We start from the raw sequence: 25564 nt of genomic DNA on the forward strand, positions 1-25564 counted from the left end.
CGCACCGGTTTTGCCTACTAATGGCGCGTCACTGGTGCGCCATTAGTAGCACGCCACTAGTAATTTTTACTAATGGCGCACCACTGGTGCGCCATTAGTATCTGGTATACTAATGGCGCACCAGCTAGTGCGCCATTAGTACGTAACAGCATGCGCCATTAGTGTGCCTCCCGGGGGGCCATACGTAAGCATGGCTTTGTCATACTAATGGCGCATTCTCTGTTGATGCGCCATTAGTATCCTTTGGCATACTAATGGCGCACCTGGTGGTGATGCGCCATTAGTATGAATATTTGTTTTTTTTCCTTTTCTGATTTTTGCGCAGGTTATAAAATATATTATTAGACAGAATATAAAATATATTATTAGACAGAATATAGACAGCAACATCAGATTCATCAAATACAATAGAAGATTAGTCTCCGAATACAATTCATCATATTAGTCTCCGAATTCAAAAGACCGAACAAAGATAAAACATTACAAGTCTCAAGACCGCGAGTATCGAGTTTGTCGGAAGTAATACTAATCCTAACAAGTCCTACTAATCATCATCATACAACTTCTACTCGTTATTCATAACAAGTCATACGATCATCATCTTGATAGTCTTCGAACCAACCCTACTTAATTGTTCATCAGCACATGATCATCAGTATTAGGCAGGACCTAAATACCCTATTTAAGCTAAAATAGCATAAAACAATATAGACCCTGACTCTCCATTATGGAGAATGGAGAACATCCTGTCTCCAATTCTTGCGCTTCGCTTCCTTTTGCTTTCAAGAAGCTCCTTACGACTGTCCATACATTTTTTTCCATCCTTTGATTTTCACGTCTCCACTTCTTTTAGAAATCTCGTATGGACAGTTGAGATTCGTAGGATGACCTGGCTGTATATTCAAAACATTAACACTACCTTTCAGATACATCATATGAGGCACACAGTTCTCTGGGATTATCTGTTGAAAAACATAGTAATAACTTCATAGTTAGCAATGATGTACTAGTTTTAGAAGTATGCAAAAGATGCACGGATGTCGTAATAGTAAAAATCTTACCAGGGTATCTCCATGGTAGTTACCGTAGTTGAACGCATGCACTAGTGGCACGTATTTACCATAATGTTGAGGAGTTTGTTTGTGGATAATATAATTTTCAATGTCAGTACAAAATCCGACCAGATGATTTTTCTCCTTGTAAGTTGTTAATTCGGAGCCATCGGTGTAGTGGGTTTTGTCTACCATCTCCCGCACATTCTTTGAACAATAAAAATAAGCTGTCAATGGAAATAAGTTGTCAACTATTTTGAAATAAACAATATAAATTAGCTAATGACTATGTTTGAGAAACTCACATAGCGGTGGAACTGGAGGCGTATCAACAAGGACCCAAATGTCCATATTGTCTTGGTTGATGTCAGGATTACCAAGATCCATGGTGATAAGCATACCCTCATCAAAACCATACATCTTGCAAAATGCTTCCCAATTTTTGCAACCAAAATGGGTTACGCTCTCAGAATTATATAGATTTACTTCAAAGTCCACATCGTGATGAGTCCTTAGGTGAATTTTCTTTGTTTCAGAAATTTCATGGTCTTCAAAATCCATCCTCTCCAAGACATAGCGTCTTGCATGGCATGGGATAAGCTATACTCGAATTGTAAAAGATGAAAATTACACATTGAAATAGTTGAAGTCATGCTTAATTATGAAAATAACACTTGTCGTCGTTGTGTACCGTTTCGACTTCGAAGGTCTCCTCGAGCTTAATGCTGAAGCGCCGATCATCGTCCAGGTGAGGCATGTCACACAGACCTCAATTGTCGTGGCACAAGTCGCACTCCGCCGGGAGACTTTCGTCGTCCGATGATGATGACGACATATCCTGGGACAGCTCCCAGAATTGCTTGCCGCCAGAACCACCGGCCTCATCGTTGTGGGCCATGTTTCGCTCTAAATAGGAAAAAAGTTTGGTCAAAAAGTTGGTTATTGTCAAGGAACAAGATCATGGTCTCATCATTTAGGGTTTGTCGACACCGAGGCACCCTAAAAGCCTAAGCTTTCATCATTTAGGGTTTGTCGACGCCGAGGCACCCTAAAAGCCTAAGCGTACATCATTTAGGTTCTCATCGACACCGAGGCATCCGGGGCAGCCAAGTTAAGTTTTCATCATTTAGGGTTTATCGATGCCGAGGCACCCTAGGTTGGGCCTAATCACTTGGCACTAATCACTTGGCTCTATTGCCACCTATGGTTTAATGCAGCAAGAATGGCGGGGCAGTTGATCCTACTTAACTAAGTACTAAGATACCCCGGCCCATGCATTAGTCGCAAGTACCCCATATGTCCTATTTTTAGCAAAGTCATGCTAAAATTCATGGAAAATTTCAGCATGACCTTTGCTGAAAATAGGACATATGGAGTACCCGAATTTGCCGGAACGGAAGTTAATCGACATTCCGGCAAACTCAAGGGCCTCTCGGGGTACCTGCAAATTCATCAGACACAATGGTCGGAGACAAAACCCAGCCACAGACCATATGGTCCTCTGCTTTCATATGACAAAAATCAGCTCAACTTATGTGAGCTTCCATTCCAGATATAATAGGTTCACCCAACAAAAAATCATCAATAGTTTAGCAAGTCTGTACAAACACAGAAAGAATGACAAATGTATTTTACAGATCATGGCATTGTTTTTACTATATGCACCATGGCAAATTTCTTTTCTTTTTGCAACATGGCAAATTTCTTTTGCACCAGCCCATGGAAAATATAGTCTATGCATCATGAAAATTATAGTGTATGGATCATGGCATTTTTTATTCTACATTTTTCTTCTATTGATCATGCCAGGAAATTATAGTCTATGCATTTTTTAATCTCTTGATCATGATCTAACAAAATTGCCATCTCCCATGGCAAATATAGCCTATGCATCATGGACACTTGCAGGTGCACATTTTTTCTTTCAAAGCACACCTCTTTGTTTCAGCTATGTATATATCTTGTTCTATGTTGCATTTTTAATTCCTGATGTTAACAAGAGTGTTTTTCAAAAGGAAAAACAAAGTTCATTGCAGTGTAGCTAGCTTCTCATGCATCCCTCTTATCATCTAGCTAGCTAACACTTGAATCCATGATGCTTGCAGACTTGAGCATTGAGAGTTTCAGACTAGAACTCACCTTGATGAACGCGGTCGCAGACGAGGTCGTAGACGGCGGCGGAGCAGAGACAAGGTCACAGACACGGTCGTGGTGCTCCAGTGGACGCGGCTGCATCAATTGTTTGAATTGGCATTCAATCAAACACCTCACAGTCAAGAACAGAAGGTGGAGACAGAGAAGAGAGGGGATCGAGCAGAGAGGGAGAGGGCCAGGAGGGAGGAGCAGAGAGGGGAGTCTAGGGGGAGGGAGCTTACGGGCGGAGGAGGACGGGCGGAGGAGGAGGGGGCTTACGGGCGACGACGGTCATCATCCTGCGGGTGGAGGAGGGTGGGTGGCGGAGGAGGGGGCTTACGGGCGGAGGAGGGTGGGCGGCGGAGGAGCTGCAGTGGTGGGGGCGCGGGGGCGCGGGGCCGGCGGCACACGTAGGGGCGGCGGCGTCGTGGGTCGTCGGGGCAGCGGCCAGGGATTGGCGATGTGAGATGTGAGATGGGATCGGCCGGGGATTGAGGCCGAGATTTTAGTCGGGGGAGGTATAGCAATGGCGCACCACCTAGCGGTGCGCCATAAGTAAGTTTTTTTTTCTAATAGCAATGGCGCATCCTCCTCTGGTGCGTCATTAGTAACTTTTTTTTTCTGACAGCAATGGCGCACCCTCCTCTGGTGCGCCATTAGTAACATTTTTTTCATTATTTCTTGTTGCATCTAATAATTTGTTTTTTATCAAATTTGTTATTTTCATGAGGACTAGAACAGAATATATCATCAAATTTTTTTTGAAAATATCATCAAATTTGTTTTTTATTTTTAATTGAAAATATAATCAAATTTGTTATTTGAAGATATCATCAAATTTCTTATTTCAAAATATCATCAAATTTGTTGGGTCGGCGGCGGTGGAGCGGGGGGGTGCGGGGGGTGCTCGGCGGCGAGGGGGATCTGGCGAGGGCGATAGCTATCGAGAGGGAGGGGGATCGAGATCGAGTGTCCTCATGAATATTCAATATTTTTTCATATTGAATACAATCGATCTTCTTTAGGCCCGAGAAATATTTTTTCATAATACAAAAATATTCATGATATCAAAAAGTGCCCGAGAAATGAAGGCTACAATTTAAATACAATCGATCTTAGCTAGCTATCTGTTCACAATCTTCTTGCCCTTCTTTTTCGCAAATGGAGTTCTTCTGTGGAACGGACGTCCTTTAGGTAGGGTGGTCCTGCTTCTTCTTGTGGTGTATGCTGCTACTTCATCGTCGTCGTCATGTTCGATCTTCGGGTCGCCGTACTTGTCGAAGTCTTGCTCATTGGCTACTCCATCCATTCCGATGATCTTCCTTTTGCCTCTCCTCACGACAACACGACTGGGCTTTGACGGATCGGTAATGAAGAAGCATTGGTCCACTTGTGAAGCCAGTACCCATGGCTCATTTTTCGCGGTGACGTTTGCGCCCGCGGTCTTGGATTTGGCTTCGGGTATAACCATGGTGGTGAAATACCGGTCTTCTTTTAGGACGCTCTTGGCCCATCTGACACGGAACATCGGGACCTTCTCTCCAGCGTAGCTCAGCTCCCAGATCTCCTCGATCCTTCCGTAGTATCTGTCCTTGTCGTTACCGGTGTAGGATTCCATCGTTACCCCGGAGTTCTGATAACCATCGCTCTTCATGTCCTTGTCCTCGGTGTAGAATGTGTAGCCGTTGATATCGTACGCCTCATAGGTCATCAGGTTGTGCTCGGCGCCCTGTGACAAGGCGAATATGAGTTGTTCTTCCGCGGAAGAATCCTCATGTAAAGGGTACGACAGAAGCTTCTGCTTGAACCAACGCGTGAAACATGAGTTGTGCTCTTTGAGTATATCTCCGTCCGTCCTCTGTTGGCCTCGGTCATTGTACGTCTTCTCAATAAAGGTTTTGTGCTCTACCATCCAAGGATCGACCACGTCTATGTGTTGTAGCGCGACTAGGTTTGCTCTTTCAAAGTCGGCGAGTCGACCCTCGAAGTCGACATGCATTTCGCGGCGACCCTCACGGTGACCCCATCCAGCGAGCCTGGCGAGGTGCCTGTTGACAGGCAGACCAACGGGGTTCTCGATGCCTAGATTATTCGTGAAGTAGGAGATGCACTCTTCGGTCAGAAAGCCCCTGGCTATACTTCCCTCTGGACGTGACATGTTGCGAACGTATCCTTTAATGACACCATTCATCCTTTCGAACGGCATCATGCTGTGCAGGAACGTCGGCCCGAGTTGGATGATATCCTCCACGATATGGACCAGCAGATGCACCATAACATCGAAGAATGCGGGCGGGAAGTACATCTCAAGCTCGCATAGTATCACCACGATCTCTTCCTGTAGCCTTCTGAGTTGCCTCACGCCAATCGACTTCCGAGAGATGACGTCGAAAAGGTTGCATAGGCCAAATAGCGTTTCACGGACGTGCGCGTCCATGATCCCACGGATTGCAACTGGAAGTATCTGCGTCATCAGCACGTGACAGTCGTGAGACTTCATCCTGCTGAACTTCTGCTTCGCTGGGTCTAGGTATCTGCTTATCTTCCCCGCGTAACCGTAAGGAAGTTTTACTCCTAGGAGGCAGGTGAAAAACTGCTCGATCTCCTCCTGACTTAGAGTGAAGCACGCGGGAGGGTAGTCATTTCTGGTCTTCTTGGCCTTTTTTCCTTTGCGACGACTTTCTGGGTCCTGCTTCGCCTCATCATCATTATCATCATCATCATCATCATCATTAGCGTGAAGCTCCTGCCTGATGCCCATTGATTTCAAGTCTTCCCTTGCTTTCGGCCCATCTTTGGTCCTCTCTGGCATGTTGAGTAGGGTACCAAGCAGACTCTCGCACACGTTCTTCGTGATATGCATGACATCAAGACTGTGAGGCACACGGTGGATCTTCCAGTACGACAAGTCCTAGAAAATAGACCTCGTTTTCCATACCTTCATCAGCGGCTCTGGCGCCTTTCGCTTCTTTCCCGGCTCTGGCGCCTTTTGCTTCTTTCCCGGCAGTGGGCAGTCTTTCCAATTTTTCAACAGCTCGTCTATTTCCTCGCCGCTCCTCGTACACGGGCGTTTTCGGGGTTCGGTTTCACCGTCGAACAGATCCTTGCGTTTCCTCCACGGGTCATCGTCGCGAAGCCACCTTCGATGTCCCATGAACACGGTTTTCGAAGACCCAGGATCTCTATCTAGCTTGCGATACGTTGTGTCATCCATGCACCTTACGCATCCAGAAAATCCGTGGACTACCTGCCCCGCGAGATATCCGTAACCGAGATAGTCGTGCACCGTCGTGAGCAGTGCGGCTCTCATAGGGAAATATTCTTTCTCTGCGGCGTCCCACGTATTGGCTGGCGTTTTCCACAGCGTGTCTAGCTCCTCCTTCAGCAGCCCCAGATATAGATTGATGTCATTCCCTGGTTGTTTCGGCCCTTCAATTAGCATACTCATGTGAATGTACTTCCTCTTCATGCACAACCAGGGGGAAGGTTGTACATCCACACAAACACAGGCCAGGTGCTATGTGTGCTTCTCTGGCTGCCAAATGGATTGACTCCATCGGTGCTCGCGCCCAGCACGATGTTGCTTGGATCCTTCCCAAATTCTGGGTATTCGAAGTTCAACGCTTGCCACTGGCTCGCATCCTTAGGGTGACTCAGCATCTTATCTTTTTTATTTATCTCCGAATTATTTCTGTCATCTTCCCTCTTCTTCTCCTCCCTATCCGCGTGCCAACGCAGGAGCTTTGCTACCTTAGGGTCCGCGAAATACCGCTGCAGACGAGGAGTGATCGGAAAGTACCACACCGATTTTCGAGGAGCTTTCTTCCTCTTCTTGTATCGAGTGACGCCGCACACCGGACATATGGTAGACTCCGCGTGCTCGTCCTGATAAATGATACAATTGTTCATGCACACATGGTATTTCACGTGCGGTAAATCCAGAGGACGCACGATTTTCTTAGCCTCCTCGAAACTGGTCGGGCACTTGTTCCCCTTGGGAAGACGTTCGTGCCAGAATGACATGTTCTCGTCGAACCATGCGTCGGTCATTTTGTGTTTACCTTCATCTCCAGAGCCATGAGCGTTACTTTCAGGCGGGTATCCTCGGGCCTGCATCCTTCATACAATGGAGTAACCGCGTCTATCTCCAGTTGATCCGGCTTGGCTTTCTCTCGGGCGGCAGCTCTTGCGTTATCCGTCTGCTTGAGAAGCAGCTCTTGAATATGAGGGTCCTGCACCCAGCCTCCATCGTCGTCTGCTCCGGCATCTTCATCTTCATGATCATGCCCTTCGTCTTGATCTTCCTCATCATCATGTACGACATCTTCTACATGATGACTGTGTACAGCATCACCGCCGTGATCATGTCCTGGAGATTCTTCGTCTTCTCGCCCGCCCTCGCCGCAGTGGTACTTGTCTTGTTGCCCTTCCTCATTTCTTGCCCGGCCCCGGCCATGGACGACTTCATAGTCATCTTCATCCCCTTGCCACCGATAGCCATCCATGAAACCACGCAAGAGCAAGTGGTCCCACACCTGCCCGGAATCTGGGTCCGCAATAAGGCTCTTCAGCTTGCATCTTCGACGCGGACATCTTATCTCCGTCTCGTTCTTTTGAAGCATCTCGGCCTTCGCGGAGCTAAAAAACCTATTCACGATGCCTTCAGTCATCGTGCAGACCATGGTCGCCTGCGGGGTAGAGCAAAACGATATTTTAGAACCAAGAAAAAATTTGGCATGACCTTCCCTAAAAATAGGACCAAAAAGAATGCATAGTGCCAAAATTCTCGCCGAAACGGAAATGAATCAAAACATTCCGGCAAAATATTGGCAACTATCGCATTTCAAATACCGGTACCTTCAAACACAAACATATATGCAACACCACAAACACATGCAATAGCACAAACATACATAGATCTAGCTAGGCCACAAAAAGTGCATGTGCACGTTGTCGGAGCGAGCTAGGGAGAAAAAAAGTAGATCTACATCATGAAGATAGCTTTCCCCTTACTTACCTATCAAAAAAAGGTAATTTCACCACTTAATTTTGATGAATCTATGGTGCAAATGAGGTGAGGAGGAGGAGGCAGCCGAAAGCTTGGAGAAGGAGGTGAAGGGAATGATGTGGGGAAAGTGAGTGGGTAGGTGTGGGGCTGTCCAAAATATCTTGTTGAGGTCCCAGGTTACTAATGGCGCACCACAAGGGAATGCGCCATTAGTAACCCTGGTTACTAATGGCGCACCTGCAGGCGGTGCGCCATTAGAAGTTTTGCAAAAAAGTAAAAAATATAAATATATATACTAATGGCGCACCGTCTAATAGTGCGCCATTACTAGTTAGAACTAGTAATGGCGCATTGTCTACCTGATGCGCCATTACTATGTATGGAAAAATGAAAAAAAATGTAATACTAGTGGCGCACCCTGTTTCTGGTGCGCCATTAGTGTCTTCCACACTAATGGCGCATCACCAACAGGTGCGCCATTAGTATATAGTAGTGGCGCACTGCTTACCTGGTGCGCCATTAGTATCAATCCTATCTATATCCCTTTTCCTAGTAGTTCTATTTGAACATGAAAGATTTTTGACTGTGAGTTAGAACTCAATGTTAAACTCTACTATACAGTACAGAATTTCAGACTTGTTTTGGCGTATAAAAATGATCCTCATACCAGTTTTGGCTTGCTAGTCTGCTAGAGGGTATTATCTTCAATGAACTCTATTAAAAACAAGCTAAGATGCATGAGATAGACAAAGAAATCTATAATCAATGGTTATTTCATGAGTTTCTTTTTCCCTATGATATAGAGAAACCAATAACCAATGGCCTGCCCTTGCCTATTTGTACAGAGGTTTGCCTATTTGTACTACTGTACGATGTATAGTACAGAGTTTTGCCTACTTGTATACTACTGTGTTTTTTATAGTACAGACTTTTTCCTATTTGTACACAGTTTTAACTATTTGTTCAATATAGTACTGGATAGAGTTTTTCCTATTTGTTGAGTTTAACTCGGTGCAAAAAAAGATTCAAACTCAGAGTACTATATTAACTCCAGAGATACATGTTTAACTCAGGTTTAGTCATAGCTTTCACTAGTAAGTTGTAATTTTTTTAGACTAAGCAGCTTTTGCAAGTTCATTGTACAGCTTTTTGTTTTGCTTATTTGCATGAAGATTTGTTTATGTGTACTTCAAACAAATCTTTCTTGATCTATTGATGTAACCTTGCTTGCTGTGATGATGAGATGTTGCGCATTTAGAAGAGTTTTATTTATGTCGACGAGTTAAAAACTGAAGCATGTCAAAATCTTTAATGTGCTAATTTAAAATCTGAAAAAAGAGCTCCATTTTGAGTTTTCTATTTGTTGCAGATTTCCCTACAGAGTTGATGGAGCTTTGGAAGATCTTCAATCTGCTGAAGAGTTGGGAGATTTGGAAGATCTTCAAGCTAGTGAAGATTTGGTAGACCTATAATTAAGTTCGTAGAGTGATTATGACACTTGCTCTGCTCATTTTGCTTGTGTGACACACCCTAGAAACATATGTACTCCTTTTGTGGCACACATTTAGAAACATGATGTATTGCACCTTTTGTGGCGCGACCAACTTATACATATGGTTGTTATGTTAATTTATCGAATCAACTTTAAGGTTCTGGGTGAGGGCTACATTCTACTCTGATTGAAGTGTATGGATGAGACATGTTACTTTGAGTGAAATGTGTGTATAAATCGTGTGGTATGTACTGATGGTTTGAACAGAATGAATGGATATTATATAAGGGATGCCTAAAAAAATAGGAAGTGAAATCTATGTGCTGGCATAAGAACTGCCAGGAAAATGAGCTTCTGCAGGCAGCAAGCTGCCGGTAATTGATGTTACACGTGCCTTGACCAATCTGCCGGGAGAAAGTGGACTGCCGGCAAATAGATGTGCACCGGCAATGCAACTGCCGGGAAAAAATTATCTGCCGGGAAAAGTAATCCCCGGCAGCCGTTCTCGTGGCGGTTCTATCTGCCGGGAGAAAACCTGTCCCGGCAGTTTGTCTGCCCTATAAAGTGCTTTCTCCCGGCAGTTTTGTTGTCCCTACATCAGTGTTGTGGTGTAGTGTCTTCACTAGGAAGGTCGGCGAATTGATCTTTCATGACAAGATTCAACAAAGCAGCATTAATTTCACAAGATTCAGCATCAGTAAGAGAAGCAATCGGAGTGCTAAGAAAATCATTGTTGTTGGTATTGGTAAAGTCACACAATTTAGAGTTATCTTGAGCCATCATGACAAGCAAGCAATCCAACACACGAGCAAACAAGGAACAAGAGAAAAAAAAAGAGGGCGAGATAAAAAGAGGGCGAATAAAACTGCAAGGGTGAAGTGGGGGAGAGGAAAATGAGAGGAAAATGGCAAATAATGTAATGCGAGGATAAGAGTTTGTGATGGGTACTTGGTATGTCTTGACTTTTGCGTAGACTCCGGCAACGGTGCCAGAAATGGCTCGTTGTCGGGAGTCAAATCTTGACTTCACTTGGCGCAAATCTCCCCGGCAACGGCACCAGAAATCCTTCTTACTAGCTCTTGAGCACTGCGTTGGTTTTCCCTTGAAGAGGAAAGGGTGATGCAGTAAAGTAGCGTAAGTATTTCCCTGAGTTTTTGAGAACCAAGGTATCAATCCAGTAGGAGATCACGCTCGAGTCCCATGCACCTACACAAACAAATAAGAACCTCCCAACCAATGCGATAAAGGGGTTGTCAATCCCTTCATGGTCACTCACGAGAGTGAGATCTGATAGATATGATAAGATAATATTTTTTGTATTTTTATGATAAAGAGAAATAAAGATTCAAAGTAAAATAAACGGCAATAGAACTAGCTTAGTGTTGGAAGATTAATATGATGGAAGACAGACCCGGGGGCCATATGTTTCACTAGTGGCTTCTCTCAAGAGCATAAGTATTATGGTGGGTAAACAAATTACTGTCGAGCAATTGATAGAATTGAGCATAGTTATGAGAATATCTAGGCATGATCATGTATATAGGCATCACGTCTGCGACAAGTAGACTGAAGCGATTCTGCATCTACTACTATTACTCCACACATCGACCGCTATCCAGCATGCATCTAGAGTAGTAAGTTCATAAGAACAGAGTAATGCTTTAAGTAAGATGACATGATGTAGAGGGATAAACTCATGCAATATGATATAAACCCCATCTTTTTATCCTCGATGGCAACAATAGAGTATGTGCCTTGCTGCCCCTGTTGTCACTGGAAAAGGACACCGCAAGATTAAACCCAAAGCTAAGCACTTCTCCCATTGCAAGAAAGATCAATCTAGTAGGCCAAACCCAACTGATAATACGAAGAGACCTGCAAAGATAAACCAATCATACATAAAAGAATTTAGATAAGATTCAAATATTGTTCATTGATAAACTTGATCATAAACCCATAATTCATCGGATCTCGACACACACAACGCAAAAGAAGATTACATCGAATAGATCTCCAAGAACATCGAGGAGAACTTTGTATTGAGATCCAAAGATAGACAAGAGGCCATCTAGCTAATAACTATGGACCCGAAGGTCTGAAGTAAACTACTCACACATCATCGGAGAGGCCATGGAGTTGACGTAGAGGCCCTCCGTGAACAATGTCCCCTTCGGTGGAGCTCTGGAAAAGGCCCCAAGATGGGATCTCTTGGGTACAGAAGGTTGCGGCGGCGGTTTTCGTGGTGCCCCTAGATGTTTGGGGGATACGTGGATATATATAGGAGGAAGAATTACGTCGGTGGAGCAACAAGGGGCCCACGAGGGTGGAGGGCGCACCCAGGGGGGTAGGCGCGCCCCCTGCCTCGTGGCTTCCTCGATTGTTTCTTGACGCCCACTCCAAGTCTCCTAGATCACATTTGTTGAGAAAATCACGTTCCCGAAGGTTTCAATCCATTTGGACTCCGTTTGATATTCCTTTTCGGCGAAACTCTAAAATAGGCGGAAAGACAACGATTTGGACTGGGCCTCCGGTTAGTAGGTTAGTCCCAAAAATGATATAAAAGTGTAAAATAAAGCCCATTAACATCCAAAACAGATAATATAATAGCATGGAGCAATCAAAAATTATAGATACGTTGGAGACGTATCAATCTACCTTGGCTTGAGCTATCTGATCCTTTACCTTTGCAACTTCTACGTTGTGCTGATCCAGATCCGCTAGATTAACTTCAGCCGCCAGCAGTGTTGCCGAAGTGTCGAATAAATCAGACAAAACTTGAATCGGTGGTTGCGCAGGGCCTCCTGCTCCAGCCGTTGTCCCCGCTGCTGAACCGGAGATCATCGCTGCTACGGTCGAAGAGTGTTGCACCGACTGTGTACCGGCTGATACGTCTCCGTCGTATCTACTTTTCAAAACACTTTTGCCCTTGTTTTGGACTCTAACTTGTATGATTTGAATGGAACTAACTCGGACTGATGCTGTTTTCAGCAGAATTGCCATGGTGTTGTTTTATGTGCAGAAAACAAATATTCTCGGAATGACCTGGAAATCCACGAAACATCTTAGAAAAAAAATAAAAAATCCTCGCCAAAGATGAAGACCAGGGGGCCCACACCCTTCTCACGAGGGTGGCCCCCCTTAGGGCGCGCCACCCTACCTCGTGGGCCCCCTGGAAACCCTCCGACGCCAACTCCAACTCTATATATTCGCTTTCGGAGAGAAAAAAATAAGAGAGAAGAAAGGATCGCATTTTACGATACGGAGCCGCCGCCAAGCCCTAAAACCTCTCGGGAGGGCTGATCTGTAGTCCGTTCGGGGCTCCGGAGAGGGGGATTCGTCGCCGTCGTCATCATCAACCATCCTCCATCACCAATTTCATGATGCTCACCGCCGTCCGTGAGTAATTCCATCATAGGCTTGCTGGACGGTGATGGGTTGGATGAGATTTACCATGTAATCGAGTTAGTTTTGTTAGGGTTTGATCCCTAGTATCCATTATGTTCTGAGATTGATGTTACTATGACTTTGCTATGCTTAATGCTTGTCACTAGGGCCTGAGTGCCATGATTTCAGATCTGAACCTATTATGTTTTCATGAATATATGTGAGTTCGTGATCCTATCTTGCAAGTCTATAGTCACCTATTATGTGTTATGATCCGGTAACCCCGAAGTGACAATAATCGGGACCACTCCCGTTGATGACCGTGGTTGGAGGAGTTCATGTATACACTATGTGCTAACGCTTTGTTCCGGTTCTCTATTAAAAGGAGGCCTTAATATCCCTAAGTTTCCAATAGGACCCCGCTGCCACGGGAGGGTAGGACAAAAGATGTCATGCAAGTTCTTTTCCATAAGCACGTATGACTATATACGGAATACATGCCTACATCACATTGATGAATTGGAGCTAGTTCTGGGTCACCCTATGTTATGACTGTTACATGATGAACCGCATCCGGCATAATTATCCATCATTGATCCGGTGCCTACGAGTTTTCCATATATTGGTTTACGCTTATTTACTTTCCCGCTTGTTACAATCACTACAAAATACCAAAAACATTACTTTTGCTGTCTTTACTTTTGTTGCCATTACCACTACTACCATATTACTGTGCTACTAAACACTTTGCTGCAGATACTAAGTTCCCATGTGTGGTTGAATTGACAACTCAGCTGCTAATACTTGAGAATATTCTTTGGCTCCCCTTGTGTCGAATCAATAAATTTGGGTTGAATACTCTACCCTCGAAAGCTGTTGCGATCCCCTATACTTGTGGGTTATTAAGACTAATTTCTGGCGCCGTTGCCGGGGAGCATAGCTCTATTCTTTGAGTCACTTGGGATTTATAACTGCTTATCATTATGAAGAACTTGAGAGATCCAAAAACCAAGATCTATCCCTCAACTACGATGGGAGGTAAGGAACTGCCATCTAGCTCTGCACTTGATTCACCTTCTGTTATGAGTAAGCTAGCGACACCTACACCTGCTTCTGCTATTCGTTCCGATATGTCGCATGTTATTGATGATGCCACTTCTGCCATGCATGATACTTATGATGAAACTGCTTCTATGTCTGATACTACTGTGCCCCTTGGTGAATTTCTTGATGAACAAATGTGTAGGGCTAGAGAAAAAGGAATTATTGAATCTGAATACGATGATGATGGTGATGATGAAAATATGCCTATTATCCCTGAGGGCTATCTTTTTGATATGGAATCTTCTGCCGCTATTTTAGCTTGCAAAGATAGATATGAGCTTAAGAGGTTACTAATTAAATGGAACAAAGAATCACTTAGAGATAAAATGAAACCCAACCCTGCTTTTGCTACTTCACCTACATGTGTTCCTGATAAAGATTATGAATCTGATCCTGATATAATTACTTTGGTTGAATCTAATCCGTTTTATGGCTATGAATCTGAAACTGTTGTGGCACATCTTACTAAGTTAAATGATATAGCTTCCCTGATCACTAATGCTGAGAGATCGCGTTACCTCTATATACTCAAAATATCTCCGTTCTCATTAAAGGGTGATGCTAAGATATGGTTTAATTCTCTTGATCCTGGTTGTGTGCGTAGTCCCCAGGATATGATTTATTACTTCTCTGCTAAATATTTCCCTGCTCATAAGAAACAAGATGCTTTGAGGGAAATATATAACTTCATGCAAATTAAAGAAGAGAGTCTCCCGCAAGCTTGGGGGAGGCTTCTCAAGTTACTTAATGCTTTGCCTGATCATCCTCTTAAGAAACCTGAAATACTTGATATCTTTTATAATGGACTAACCGATGCTTCCAGAGATTACCTGGATAGTTGTGCTGGTTCTCTTTTCAGGGAAAGAACACCGGATGAAGCTGAAATTCTATTGAATAATATGTTGACAAATGAAAATAATTGGGCACCTCCGGAGCCAGCTCCTTCTCTAATTACTGAGCCTATTCCTAAACCAACTCCGAAGAAGAGAGGTGTTCTATTTCTCAGTCCCGAAGATATGCAAGAGGCAAAGAAATCTATGAAAGAGAAAGGTATTAAAGCTGAAGACGTTAAGAATTTACCTCCTATTGAAGAAATACATGGTCTTAATATACCGCCTGTTGAAGAAACTTATGATCTCAATTCTTTATTTATTGAAGAACCTCCTGACCCCGATATCCCGACACAGGTAGTAAAGGTAAATTCTCTCTATAGATATGATAAAGCTGAAGTCCCTCCTACTAAAATTGCTAGTCAGTGCTTGGATGAGTTTGATAACTTTATGTTTAAGCAAGACGACTTCAATGCTTATTTTGGTAGACAATTAAAAGAAAATGCTTATATGATTAGATGCTTGGGTGATTATATGGCTAATATTAAAGGTGAACTTAAACTTGTTAGAAAACATGCTTCTATGGTTACCACACAAGTAGAACAAGTAATTAAGGCTCAAAAAGAAGTGCTTGATGAAATGAATTATGCTGTTAGAGTGGCTACTAGAACTGGTAGAATGACTCAGGAACCTTTGTATCCTGAAGGCCACCCTAAGAGAATCGAGAAAGATTCTCAAAGAAATAATATTGATGTTCCTACTTCTTCTAAAAAGAAGAAAAAGAAAAATGATAGAAGTGTGCAAGCTTCTAGTGAACCTATTGCTGAACCACCTGATAATCCAAATGATATATCTATTTCTGATGCTGAAACACAATCTGGTAATGAACATGAACCTAGTGAAAATATTAATGATGATGTTCATGATGATGCTCAACCTAGTAATCACAATGATGTAGAAATTGAACCTGCTGTTGATCTTGATAACCCACAATCAAAGAATCAACATTATGATAAAAGAGACTTTGTTGCTAGGAAACATGGTAAAGAAAGGGAACCTTGGGTTCAGAAACCCATGCCTTTTCCTTCAAAACCTTCCAAGAAAAAGTATGATGAGGATTTTGAGCACTTTGCCGAAATTATTAGGCCTATCTTTTTGCGTATGCGATTAACTGATGTGCTCAAAACAAATCCTTATGCTAAATATATGAAGGATATCATTACTAATAAAAGAAAGATACTGGAAGCTGAGATTTCCACCATGCATGGTAATTATACTTTTAAGGGTGGAATACCAAAGAAACTTGGAGATCCCGGAGTACCTACTATACCTTGCTCCATTAAAAGAAATTATATTAAAACTGCTTTATGTGATCTTGGAGCCGGTGTTAGTGTTATGCCTCTCTCTTTATATCGTAGACTTGACTTGAATAAGCTGCCACCTACCGAAATATCTTTGCAAATGGCTGATAAATCAACTGCTATACCTGTCGGTATTTGTGAGGATGTGCCTGTTGTGGTTGCAAACGTTACTATTTTAACAGACTTTGTTATTCTTGATATTCCCGAGGATGATAGTATGTCTATTATTCTTGGAAGACCTTTTCTTAATACTGCAGGGGCTGCTATTGATTGCAACAAAGGCAATGTCACTTTTCATGTTAATGGTGATGAGCATACGGTACACTTTCCGAGGAAACAACCTCAAGTTCATAGTATCAACTCCATTGGAAAATTCCATCGATTATATGTGGAGGTTTTGAATTTCCTCTTCCTACTGTCAAGAAGAGATATGATATACTTTTTATAGGGGATGTGCATATCCCCGTTGAGGTAACTTAGTGATATTCGAAATTTCTCCGGTTTCATGTTAATCGGAATGAGTTTCTTAACAAGACTTGATCAACCTTGTTAGTGGATTCTTTCTGATGAGCATGAGATGGATGAAACTAGAAGCACAAACTTCTGTACCCTCTCTATATTTTCTGTTAATTAGTAGAAATAAAGTAAAAATAGTTTTTTTTTGTCTGTTTCCTGGCTTATCCGTGCAATATAAAAATATCCAGAAAATAGAAGTCCTCAGAATGACATGCCAATTTAATATGATTTTTTCAGGAATATTTGAGGATTTACTGTGCAAAAATTACCGCGGGAGGAGCTGCCACCTGGCCACGAGGGTGGTGGGCACGCCTCCCCTCTAGGGCGCGCCCCCCTGCCTCATGGGCCCATGGTGGCCCTCCTCCACTTATCCCAGCACCCATCTTCTTCCTCTGTCTCACACAAACCCGAAAAACCAACTCAAGCACGAGTTCCAGCCACTTTTGCTGTGATTTTTGATCTCCTTGCTCAAAGCACCTCTCGCAAAACTGCTTGGGGAGATTGTTCCTTGGTATGTGACTCCTCCATTGGTCCAATTAGTTTTTGTTCTAGTGCTTTATTCATTGCAAATTTATGCTGCATAGTTGACCATGTTCTTGAGCTTGCATGCCAAATTTATATGGTTCCAAGTAGTTTTGATGCATGATATAGGCTCTGGGCACTTGTAGGAGTAGTTGCTATCAGTTTTATTGAAGTTGGTTCACTTTTGTTTGAAGTTACTAACAATTTCAGAATTTTTCAGAATATAATGAGGAGATTCTTGAGGGGCTCATCGAGCCAAAGCTCGAAGGAAAAGGCACCGAAGCCTAAGTATAATTTGCCACGCACCGCGGAGGTTCGGGCGTGTGAATGGCCTTCTGATGATTTCTTGAGAGCAGCCGGTATCTATGAAGATTTTCATGAATTGGCTCACAATGCAGGCCTCACCGCTTTCCTCCATGACCAATGCGATCAGTATCTCTTACTCACAAATACCTTTGTGCAAAACTTTCATTTTCATTCTAGGAACTCACCACCCACGGTGGAGTTTCATTTATATGATGAGCATAAGGAGATGTCAGTTTATGATTTCTGTCGGATTTGTTTAGTCTCTTTTGAGGGCAAGACAGAAGAACCACATCATGATGATCTGGAGGGATTTATTAATAATATCACTGTAGGAGAAACTAGGAAGGTTTCCGATGCACGAATCACTAGCATACATTTTCCTGTTTTACGTTACTTTGCATTATTTGCTAGTCGTTGTTTAATTGGACACGGAAACTGTGGAAACCTTAGTATCCCTGATATAATTATTCTAATCCAAGGTTTATACAGTGATAACACTTTTAGTATGGGCGATATCATTGCTAGACGGTTAAATATGAACCATACTAAGGGCCCCATCTTTGGAGGCATCTATGCTACACGCCTAGCCGCACATTATAACATACCTATTAGGCATGCTGAGAAGGAAGAAAAGGTTCTGCCCCGTGTTTATCTAGATCATAAAAGTATGGTGGCACATGATTTTATGGTTAAGAATAGGGCAGGAGAGCTTAAACATCAATTGTTCTTTAATAAACATCATCCTGAGACTATTACCTTGCCTGCTCCTTCTTTGTTTGATTTGACTGTAGGCACGTACCTTGTTCCGTTGACGGCTATTCACGCCTACCGGAACCCTGCATCAGCCGAGGAGCCAGAACCGGAACCACAATTTGATCCTTCACGATAGTCTAACTATCAGTGGGATCTGGAGATGATTGCCAGCTAGTGGCAATCGGAACCTTCTTCTTCCTCATCGCAGTACGACCCCAACTATTATTATGGATATCCGCTAGGCCAGCCGTGGCCATAGACCAACTTAGGCCAAAAGCCTAAGCTTGGGGGAGTACGTATTGCTCACCGACATTACATTTATGTTCACACACACTCATTGCTAGATGTCGGTGCTCATACTTTTTCACTGTAATATCCATGCTAGTTTATTTTCTTTTTCCTGCTTTCCTCTTGTGTGTTTGTTAAACCTTAAGTAAAACCAAAAAAATAGTAGTAGTTTATTTTTCTGCTGTAGTAGTAATAATTAAAAAGAAAACCCAAAAATATTTCCCATTCTTCTTTTTGCTTGTTGGGAGCTTTCCCGTGTAAATAGTTTTATTTCTTTTATTTTCTTTGGGGGTCAGTAGGAGAAGAACATAATTAAATTGTTGAAGTGGCTCTTATATGCATTATTGTTGAATTAACCAAAGAGCCCATATTGCCTTGTCTTCTCCTATTTATTGAATGCTCGCAGATTCCAGCTTAGTCCAATGCACGTACACTCTTATTATTATTCACACCATTCGGTCGTGCAAGTGAAAGGCAATTATGATGATATATGATGGACTGACTGAGATGAGAAAAGCTGGTATGAGCTCGACCTCTTTTGTTTTTGTAAATATGATGAGTCCCTCGTTCTTGATTCAGCTTATTATGAATAAACATGTTTGCAATGACAATTAGAAATTGTAGTTGCTTGTGCCATGCTTGATTAGGTATGAGTTATAATGATTTACCTTGTGCGCCAACATGCTATTGAGATGGTTATGATGTGGTATGATGGGGTGGTATCCTCCTTTGAATGATTTAAGTGACTTGACTTGTCACATGTTCATGCATGTAGTTGAAACAAATCAACATAGCCTTCACAATATTTATGTTCATGGTTGATTATATCCTACTCATGCTTGCATCAAATGTTTATTAATTTTAATGCATGTACATGGCTGTTGTCGCTCTCTAGTTGGTCACTTCCCAGTCTTTTGCTAGCCTTCACTTGTACTAAGCGGGAATACTGCTTGTGCATCCAATCCCTTAAACCCCAAAGTTATTCCAGATGAGTCCACTATACCTTCCTATATGCGGTATCTACCTGCTGCCCCAAGTAAATTTGTATGTGCCAAACTCTAAACCTTCAAATAAACATTCTATTTTGTATACTCGAATAGCTCATGTATCAACCAAGGCTGTCCTTATCTTCCGTGTTAGGCGGGTTATTCTCAAGAGGAGTGGACTCTGCTCCTCACTCACGAGAAAATGGCTGGTCACCGGGATGCCTAGTCCCATGCTTTATGCAAACTAAATCAAAATTAATTGCAAACAAAACTCCCCCTGGGACCTGATGTATGTTGGAGGCACTCGTTGTTTCGAGCAAGCCATGGATTGATGTTTATTGGTGGAGGGGGAGTATAAACTTTACCATTCTGTTTGGGAACCGCCTATAATGTGTGTAGCATGGAAGATATTGCCATCTCTTAGTTGTTCTGTTGACAATGAAAGTATACCGCTCAAAATACAATTTATCTCTATTGCAAAACCGAGCTCTGGCACCTCTACAAATCCCTGCTTCCCTCAGTGAAGGACCTATCCATTTACTTTTATGTTGAGTCATCACCATCTTATTAAAAAGCACTAGCTGGAGAGCACAGCTGTCATTTGCATTCATCACTATTAATCTATGTTGGGTGTGACTATGATTGGATCTCTCTTACCATGAATTACAATGTCTAGTCAGTCATTGATCTTTAAAGGTGCTCTGCATTTATGTTTTGCGGTCTCAGAAAGGGCTAGCGAGATACCATCTTGTTATATCATATTATGATTGTTTTGAGAAAGTGTTGTCATCCGAGATTTATTATTATGACTTGCTAGTTGATTATGCTATTGATATGAGTAATTATGAGACCTGAGAATTATTGCAAATGTGGTTAGTTATGATCTATGCTAAAAACTTGAATGCTGGTTTGACATAGTTACAACAACAAGAGCAAACAGAGTTTGTAAAAGTTTTTCTTTGTTTCAGTTTGTCGACTGAATTGCTTGAGGACAAGCAAGGGTTTAAGCTTGGGGGAGTTGATACGTCTCCGTCGTATCTACTTTTCCAAACACTTTTGCCCTTGTTTTGGACTCTAACTTGTATGATTTGAATGGAACTAACCCGGACTGACGCTGTTTTCAGCAGAATTGCCATGGTGTTGTTTTATGTGCAGAAAACAAATATTCTCGGAATGACCTGAAACTACACGGAACATCTTAGAAAAAACAATAAAAAATCCTTGCCAAAGATGAAGACCAGGGGGCCCACATCCTTTTCACGAGGGTGGGGGGCGCCCCCCCCCTAGGGCGCGCCCCCCTACCTCGTGGGCCCCATGGAAACCCTCCGACGCCAACTCCAACTCTATATATTCGCTTTCAGAGAGAAAACAAATAAGAGAGATGAAATCATCGCGTTTTACAATACGGAGCCGCCGCCAAGCCCTAAAACCTTTCGGAAGGGCTGATCTAGAGTCCGTTCGGGGCTCCGGAGAGGGGGATTCGTCGCCGTCGTCATCATCAACCATCCTCCATCACCAATTTCATGATGCTCACCGCCGTGCGTGAGTAATTCCATCGTAGACTTGCTGGACGGTGATGGGTTGGATGTGATTTATCATGTCATCGAGTTAGTTTTGTTAGGGTTTGATCCCTAGTATCCATTATGTTCTGAGATTGATGTTGCTATGACTGTGTTATGCTTAATGCTTGTCACTAGGGCTCGAGTGCCATGATTTTAGATCTGAACCTACTATGTTTTCATGAATATACGTGATTTCGTGATCCTATCTTGCAAGTCTATAGTCACCTACTATGTGTTATGATCCGGCAACCCCGAAGTGACAATAATCGGGACCACTCCCGGTGATGACCGTGGTTTGAGGAGTTCATGTATTCACTATGTGTTAATGCTTTGTTCCGGTTCTCTATTAAAAGGAGGCCTTAATAGCCCTAAGTTTCCAATAGGACCCCGCTGCCACGGGAGGGTAGGACAAAAGATGTCATGCAAGTTCTTTTTCATAAGCACGTATGACTATACACGGAATACATGCCTACATTACATTGATGAATTGGAGCTAGTTCTGTGTCACCCTATGTTATGATTGTTACATGATGAACCGCATCCGGCATAATTATCCATCACTGATCCGGTGCCTACGAGTTTTCCATATATTGGTTTACGCTTATTTACTTTCCCGCTGCTACTGTTACAATCACTACAAAATACCAAAAACATTACTTTTGTTGTATTTACTTTTGTTGCCATTAGCACTACTATCATATTACTGTGCTACTAAACACTTTGCTGCAGATAATAAGTTTCCAGGTGTGGTTGAATTGACAACTCAGCTGCTAATACTTGAGAATATTCTTTGGCACCCCTTGTGTCGAATCAATAAATTTGGGTTGAATACTCTACCCTCGAAAGCTGTTGCGATCCCCTATACTTGTGGGTTATCACCGGCCATGAAGATCACAAACCGGCTCGGCAGATCGATGGGATCCGGAATACTGTCGCCATCGGAATCTCCACTAATCCGGCCTTCTTGTAGTTGATACAATGACTCGGTCTCTCCGGTCGATGACTCGTCATCAGAGTAAACAACGGTTTCAGCATCAGATACCGATCTGTCTCGAGATTCCGCTCCGTGGATTACTCCCACGAAGGCACGCTTCATGGCAGGCCGAACCCGGGCAGGTCTTGCAAGCTTATCTGTTTCTATGATGTCGGTGGAGATGTCCGGCTCAGGTTCCGGTTCGCCAATCTTGCCAATGAAGACATGTATACCGCCAAAGGGGACCCGGTACCCGTACTCAATCCAGCCGGCCTCGGGGCCCCAGCCTGCGTCGTCGATGTAGAGCTTGCCACGACGACTCTTGGTCATCTAGCCCACATCGTATCCCTTGAGCCCTTCGAAGCTGCCTTCCAAGAACTTGAAACCATCGTGAGATAGCCCCTCGGTGGGCGCTAAGTGTCATGGGTTTGTCACGGCAGATGTCCTAGTATGAGGACTTAGTCGTGGAGCCATCGCAACGTACTTAGTTTAAAGGGGTTAAAGCGGGACAAAGGACGCATGGAGTTTATACTGGTTCGACCCCTTGCGGTGAAGGTAAAAGCCTACTCCAGTTCTAATGGGATTGCTGGGGTTTCGATAACTAGGGAGCGAATCCGCTTTGCCTGGCTCTCGAGTTGTTGTTCTCAGTCCCTGAACTGCCGCCGGGTCGTCCCTTTATATACATAGGTTGACGCCCGATGGTTTACAGAATCCCGGCCGGCTCATAAACGTGTCTGGCTCGATTTCTTCCCTTTCATATCTTACAACACAAGTTACACATTATATGGCGGTTTATGTCTAGAGGCCCTAAACCGCCTTTGGGCCCCGGGCCTTTAGATCTCTATAGTAAAATGCCATGCTCCTTGTCTTCATGGGCTTCAATATGAATAACTCCTTATGGGTATAACCCGGCCCCTCCTGGGCGGTTTATACTCAGTAGTTATATCCCCAACTGTTTCACTGTATTATTTATATCAAGGGGGGCTTTAATCAAATGAACACCTAAGGGGCTATTTGGTTCCAATAAGTCACCTGACTTATAAGTCAGGTGACTTAAAACAAGTGACTTATAAGTCATGCCTGTTTGGTTGTCACCTGACTTATAAGTCATCTGAGCAGACCTTCCCACCTTATTTTTTTAGTAAAAGTGGTGGGACCCATGTAAAAGAGGGTGACTTATAAGTTTTAAGTTGGGGTGGAACAACTTATGACTTATAAGTTGGGGTGACTTATAAGTTAGGTCCTTTTGGCAAAATAAGTCATTTTTTGCACTTTTTGACTTATAAGTTAGTGACTTATTTGAAACCAAATAGGGCCTAACACAACAAACATATATCAATAGTAATTGGAATTAATCTTGTTACACATGAGGTACCGAGGTATTACCCACAGTGTAGAAATTTCTGTACGGAAAATGCATCCTGTAGACCCGGCGATTCTTTTTAGGCTGGTTGTAATGGAGAGTATCATATACTAGTATCATGCATATGATACTAGTCTATGATACTACATCCCTAATGCATAATATCATATGTTGGTATCATAGAGGACTACATTTATTGACATGCATGACACAAAGTAGCACATCACGGTATCATGATATGATACTCAAGTCTCTCTTTCTTCATTTAATTCTATGCCATCTCATCAAAATTGCTTAGTTGGTATGCATGATACTAACTATGATACTCATATTAAGGGCAGCTTTAGTAATTAATCTGATCCGCCTCGACTCAAGGTGCAACATGAAGTCACCACTGTATGTAGACAAAACCACCACATTTAAGTCCTCGTCATACCCCACCATCCCTTCATTTATGAAGTCGTTAGACAACATCCCCTCCAATTGATTGATTTTCTGCAGAAGCACCCATCCGGCAACACCATCAGAGTTCAGGTTCCTCTCCCATATATGAATGCCCAGTTTCGACATAGCGGCAAGGCCAAGAACGCTGTCTTCATCTGTCCGTAAGAGCTGAAAGGACCAACGTTGGGTATCTACGGGCGTCTCGATGACAGCAAGAGTCTGCCTTTCAATATCAAATGCAAGGACCTCCATGGAGCAACCAGTAAACTGCACTCCTGATAAGGATGCTGGGCTTTAGCTTCATAACCATCCTTCTAGTCGACGCTGAGACAATATTCCCCCATACACCCGACACTGATTCGTAGGCACAAGCTAATGATATCTTCAGGTCTCTACGGGAGCAGATCAAGACCAATTTGAAGGCCGGGTTCAAGAAGCAATCCTCCTGCAAATGCCCGTCTTGATCATCAACACACATCACCGTGGCGCTGCACCTACAGAAACTCTCCCTTTTGGCGTCGCGGAGTTCTGATGGAAAAGGCACGCGGTACTGCTGGCCGTTGAGGGGATCCCACACGAAGATCTCACACAGAGACTCGCTGAGCATGACGGCGAGGCCGTGGCGGCAGCCAAGGAACTCCCAATCCCCCGTCATCTCAGGCACAAAGAAGCGCTCGGCAGGGGTGCGATCGGGCGGGTCCAAGACAAGAATGAAGAAGGGATATGGGGAGACTCTTTGAAGAAACCAAAGAGAGGAGGTTCCGGGTGGTGTCTACTGAAACAGCGGAGGAAGCGGGGATGCGGCGCCAGCGCGTGCATACGAGGGAGGCGCGGGAGAGGGTTGACGGCAGCTGAGGCAGCCGGAGGAGGATCTCGCGGAGGAGGTCCTCATCTTCCAGCGCCGCTGGAACTGACATGGCGCGGTGCCCGGAGTTTTCCTCCTCTTTTTCCGCGGAATCCTGGCACGGAACGACGCCCAGCACCACCCCTCCGGCTCCTGGACCTGCTGCGGTCGGAGCGGAAGGTCGGCGGATTGGAAGCGTGACGCGTGTGACAAGGGATCGAGATTGGAACTTATATAGCTGTAAGATTGGAACTTCGTGTCGGTATGTCGGTGTGTGTCCGTTACTTGTACTGAGGTTACATGAGTAGGAATCAGTTTCGACTCCGTTCCATATGTGTCCGTACGCAGCCTACGTAAGAAAGGATTCAAATAAAAACGGAGATCTGATCAAGCCGAAATACAGATCGACTCGGAGCACGCGTACAATCTGGGTACTATCAACCCGCTAGTGCAGTTACAATCACGGACCCGGCTACGGAGCGCCGCTGCGCTCGTTCGTTGATTAGAGCGCATCCTCGCTCACGCGCGTTGAACAGAACATCAAGCACTGCTGCGCGCGATGCATGCGTTGCTAGCAGCCACAACCAACACCCTCACTCGCCATCCATCCATCCATCCATGAGGCAGCAACTAAGCCATCACG

At 43.6% G+C, this 25564-nt stretch overlaps 1 pseudogene; it reads right to left on the bottom strand.

Annotated features, from left to right (window-relative positions):
* LOC125516424 overlaps positions 1-24994 on the bottom strand; it is a 54274-nt pseudogene extending 29280 nt beyond the window's left edge.
* Positions 24995-25564: the final 570 nt, after the last annotated feature.

This window comes from Triticum urartu, chromosome 6, assembly GCF_003073215.2.
Source record: "Triticum urartu cultivar G1812 chromosome 6, Tu2.1, whole genome shotgun sequence".
Taxonomy (NCBI): Eukaryota; Viridiplantae; Streptophyta; class Magnoliopsida; order Poales; family Poaceae; genus Triticum; species Triticum urartu.